Here is a 5,598-nt window from a genome sequence, read left to right on the forward strand (position 1 = left end):
CAGACCCCAGGCTCAGTCACAGAGGTTCTAGGGGTCTGATCCATTTCCTCAGCTCCTCAAGAGGATGCTGCCCATGGGGAGGAAGAGGAGAGAAGGCCCAGTCTGGCTGCACTTGAAATCGCTGAGGGTGTCAAAGCTAATCTATAAAAAAACAACCCCTTCATCATCTTAGAGAAAGATTTTTACTGGAGGAGCTTAACTCAGCAATTTCCTCCCAGGAACTGACTTACAACCAAAAAGTGTAGATGTATGATGTATGCAGAGGTAACAGGAAAAAGCCCAGGAGGTCTGTGAGAGGAGAAGCATGAGGCAGACACCATCTTCCTGACTCTGGAACCAGCTGAACTTCTGCGCCAATGCCAAATTAGCTCACTGCTGGAGGGTCAGCCACTTTGAACCTTTACTTACCTGTTTGTGAAATGGAATTTCTAACCTGATAGTGTCAACAAAGGGAGGCAGACCTGTTAGCCCCCACCCCACCCCCCACCCCCGCCCCCATGGACAAATGCAATTGTCTGAGAAGAACGAAGGTCTCAAGGCCTGGCCATCCCTTTGCATGACGCTGACTTACTATGCCGAGCTTGCTCTTGCTCACTAGCCTGTCTGCTTGAACAATCAGCCAGCAGAGAAGGGACCAGGACATGGACTGTTGTAACCTTGGGCAATCAAGAGGAAATGTTGAGTCTTTGGAGGTAGGAGTAGGGGGAGGTCATTAATCCTGGATTAATCTACTCATAGCTGAGTTCTATGGGTATGAAGAGTTAAACTCTCTAAGTCTGTTTTCCTGTGCTTAAAAAGGCTAAAATCAGATAAACCTAATGGTTGGGGAAATCATACGAGATCCTATATGAGAACATTCTAGAGCCCCATGTCCCTAGAATGCCCTACAGACATCCCTACTCCTGTAATCACATGGGGGGTTGATTTAAATACTATAGATTCTGGTTTAGTGGGTTTTAGGCCTGTGATTCTGTCTGTCTAATGGCTTTCTGGGTGATGCCAGTGATGCCAGTGAGTCACACCGAATGCATCTTCCTTGAGGACTCTGCTTCACTGTACAGTGGACACTGACCACATGTGGCCACGGAGCACAGCAATGTGGCTGGTCAGAACGGAGATGTGCCATAAATGCAGATTATGCATTAGATTCTGAGGGCTTAATAAAAAGAATGAGGAAGAGTTCATTAAGATTTTTTTTAAATTTGTTTATCACAATGATTTTGGATATATTGTGTTAAATAACATCTGCTATTCCCATTAATTTCATTTGTTTATTCTTTTAGCATGACTGATAGGGAATGTAAAATGACTACATGGCTGGCATTTCCTTGGGGCAATGTTGTTCTAGACCTTTCTGACTTGCATGGGGCTGTGCACACTCACACACACACACACACACAACACATACATGGACACGGAGCCGTCCCTCTCCTCCTAGCTCGGAGCCCAGCCTCTAGCAATCAGTTAAGGACTAATTAAGCATTCACTGAGACAGATGAAGGGGGAGGGTGCCCACAAATGTAACCCCGCGAGCAGTGGGCCCCACACACTGAGCAGAGACCCCAGCTGCACAGGATTGCCGCAGAGCCGAGCAGGTGGCCAGCCTGAGGAATGACTGTCTCCCCTTTGCAGTTGACCCTGACCCACTCCCCATCCATTCTGTCATCCTCAGTCCCACCCTTTGCTCTTTTCAAGGCTTTGACAGAAAAGAAATAGGAATTCCGGTGCTCTCGCCCCAGAGCTGCTAGATAAAGAGCCCAGGCTAGAGAGGACCCTCTGGGGATTGCTCGAGAGGCAGGCACACCAGCATCCCTGCTTTTCTGAAACCCACACCCCCTCAGCTAACCCCGGGACCACACCCCTCTCCTCTGTTCTCTCTCCCGGGTCACATCATCCTCTGGGCTTCTCTTCGTGGTCCTGGACCCCATCCCTGTCATGACTAGGGGGTTCAGGCCAGTGGGGACCTGCCCAGACCTCTATGCTCCTGTCACTCAGGAGGTGGGACTCCAAAAGGGATCTCAAGAGAAGGAAGAGGAGGCCTCTGAAGATGACCCTCATGCACACCCAGTCTGGGGTTCCCACGCCTTCCAAGACTCTCAGAGACCCAGAGTCTGGTACTGCAGTGGGGTGAGGGGTGGGGGATTCTGCCTTAGGGACAGCCAGCCCCAAGAGCAGCTCTGGTGAGCCAGAGGACCCCCCCACCCCGCCCCAGCGCTCTGGGCAACTGGGTGTTGTCCCAAACAGCAGATCTCTGAGATGATCTCTGTCCCCCCCACTGAGGACATGTGGGCCACACCCTCCCATCTCCGTGTCTTCCACACCCCTTCCTGACCACTGTGGTCCCAAGCCTTTCTCACTCAGCAGGACAAAGGGAATTCTGTGCCCACGTGAACTTACCAGAGGTCAAGGGAAGGATCTCTCTCCATGGCGTGGACTGGGGGCCCTGATGGGAGCAGCGGTTCTCCCTGCTGTGGAAGGGAGCCAGAGTCAGGAGAGGGGAGTGGGATCCCCATCCAGGGAGGGACGGTGGGGGCGCTCCAAGGAGCGGGACAGAGCACGGAGGAGTCCTCTCCTCTTTCCCTGGTAGAAGACTCTCTGCTCCCCCTCATAAGCTGAGAAAGTCTGGTCTGCCAAAGGGGGAGGGTAGCCGAGGGGCTGGAGACCGCCTCGGAGAAAATTAAATTGCACTTGAGGGCAAATTCTATTAGGGAATAGAGCCTGTCTCTCAACAGCCTGTGTCCATTTAGGTGATTAGCTGGTCCGGCACCTCCACCTAGGGCCGGGCCAGCTCAGTCCCTCGGCCTGGGACACCAGGTGGGTGGCCTCTGGGGACCCAGCCCTTCTTCTCTGCGGTGTCCCAGCCTGCTCTGTGGGTACCCTCCCTCACCACTCCCGGTAGGTACCACAGGACCTCTGGAAGGCAGTGAGGAGTGAATGAGTGAGTGAGTGAGTGGGCAGGGTTGTAGAATGCTGCCTGGTGGGTGTGACAGGCACATCTGAGGGGGGAGGCGGGTTTTCACGGTGGATTTCCAACAGGGACCAGGGAGGTCACAGGTTTCTGGGGAGACACTAGAGATGTGGAAAAGTAGAGAAAGTTCCGGTGGTGGAGCCTGGCTAAAAATGAGGAGGTGGCAAGAGTCAGAACCTGAGTCAGTCGGAATGGGAACCGCGCCTGTGGACCATGCAGTGGGTGATCGGAGAATATCAAGTACGTTAATTAATGGAATGTAACAGCGAATGGTAAAATACATTTATCTCTAAAAGAAGCTGCATAATAGCACCATACACCTTGTGATCTGTTGTTAAATTTCTTTCACATGCAAGGTTTTCACTGTGGTGATATTTGTAATCTAAGAAATAAATCTTTGAGTTCGAGGCCAGCCTGGGCTACCAAGTGAGTTCCAGGAAAAGGCGCAAAGCTACACACAGAAACCCTGTCTCGAAAAACCAAAAAAAAAAAAAAAAGAAAGAAAGAAAGAAAGAAAGAAAGAAAGAAAGAAAGAAAGAAAGAAAGAAAGAAAGAAAGAAATCTTGCCTGAGAAGCAGAGGACAGAGCCAGCCACAGAGTTAAACATAGAGGTCAGGCAGTGGTGGCACACACCTTTAATCCTAGCACTCAGGAGGCAGAGATCCATCTGGATCTCTGTGAGTTCAAGACCCCACTGGGCTACATGAGACTGATCCAGTCTAGGAGAGAAAGAGAGCCAGGCAGTGGTGGCACACACCTTTAATCCCAGTATTTGGGAATCACACACACCATTAATCCCAGCACCAGGAAGGCTGAGATAGGAAGTGAAACGGCTGGGCAGAGAAAAAGGCATATAAGATGTGAGGAGACAGGAACTAGAGCCCTTTCAGCTGAGGACTCAGGAGCATTCAGTCTGAGGATTTGTGGAGACAGGATCGGCTGAGGAGTTGGTGAGGTGAGAAGTGGCTGTTCCTTTATTTCTTCTGATCTTTCAGCATTCGCCCCAATATCTGGCTCCGGATTTTTATTATGAGACCATTTAGGATTCATGCAACGTTCCACGAACACTGGGTTAGTAACTCCTGAGTGGTGACTGTATGTGCATGCTCTTCTCACGGTCTGTGATCTGGCTGAAGAGTCCAGAGCTGAAGTCCCCTCTGGGGGCCCCTGAGGTTGAACTCTCTTAGCCATCTGTGAAGAGAGAGCTCTTCCTAGGGCTGGTGAGAGAGTCCTGCTTGGTGTGCTTGAGTTTTGGGCTGTCAGATCATTTCCTCCTCTTAGCAAAACTTCATTGGGCATCTGCAGTGTGTTCTAAGGAGACCGGCACACAGGCTCTAGACCAAGAAGAAACAAGCACAATGAGTTCTGAGAAGATATAACAGTCCAGAAAGCATTGTCTTGGGCTGGAGAGAATGGCTTGGCAGTTAAGAGCACTTCTTGCTCTCCTGGAGGACCCGAGTTCAAGTCCCAGTACGCACATCAAGCAGATCACAACCATACGGAAGTCCAGCTCCAGGAGATTTGACGCCTCTACCTTGAGGGCACCTGCCCTCACATGCTCATATTACACACAATTAAAAGTAATAAGAATAGCCGGGCGGTGGTGGCGCACGCCTTTAATCCCAGCACTCGGGAGGCAGAGGCAGGCGGATCTCTGTGAGTTCGAGGCCAGCCTGGTCTCCAAAGCGAGTTCCAGGAAAAGGTGCAAAGCTACATAGAGAAACCCTGTCTCGAAAAACCAAAAAAAAAAAAAAAAAAAAAAGTAATAAGAATAAAATCTTAAACAAATAAAGGATTGTCTCTGACCACCTATAGGAAGCATCTGGCTAGCGTGGCTCCCCCTTTACAGGTTCTCTCAAGGCCACCCAAGTATCCCATTCCAACGACACAAAATTTTAGCTCCAAATGAGTTTAATCTTCAAACCAAGGATTAAACCAAGTATTTATTTGCCAAGATAGTTGTATTCACCCAAAATTCCATGGACTAGTATTCTGGGTGGGGGTGGGTTGCAAGAAAGGGATGACCCGGAGGAAAAGAGAGGGAATGTGTGGCATGCTGGGCAAGGGTGTCCCTAGGCTGCAGGTTGGTGACTTCCAGGCTTCAGTCCAAAGGGAGAATCCCAGCTCAGCCCCACCCTTGACCTTCAGTGGAGGGGATGCTGTCCCTGCCCAGCGCCGGATTCCTGGGAGTCTCCTCCCCATCACAGACCTTTGTTCACACCTGGAGGTCCTGTGGGTCCCGGGAGCTACCCAGTGGAGCAGATAACCTGGTACTCTCCCAGCGGAGGCTGTTCCACTCTCCCAGGACCTGGACTCTCTAGCCCCAGACACACATACCATAGAGCTGAAGAGTCCTCCATTCCCCAAGAACAATCTCTACCCACCCCGCACACACTCATTAGCAAGAGGCCAGCACTCTTCCTGGGGGTCATTCAGCCGGCAAGAACATGTCCTTGGTAGGCCTTGGGTACCTCTACCTCATTCTATCACCCCACTCATGGGGGGTTACTCTGGGTGACTTTGGGAAGGCCTTGAGGGCTGTGGAGGCCACTTAGCTCCACTTTTCAAAGCACTCTGTGCTACAGTACTGGACAGACACTCAACCAGGCGGCGGCAGCCTTAGCCTCTGC

Source organism: Peromyscus maniculatus, chromosome 11 (assembly GCF_049852395.1).
Source record: "Peromyscus maniculatus bairdii isolate BWxNUB_F1_BW_parent chromosome 11, HU_Pman_BW_mat_3.1, whole genome shotgun sequence".
NCBI classification, from domain to species: domain Eukaryota; kingdom Metazoa; phylum Chordata; class Mammalia; order Rodentia; family Cricetidae; genus Peromyscus; species Peromyscus maniculatus.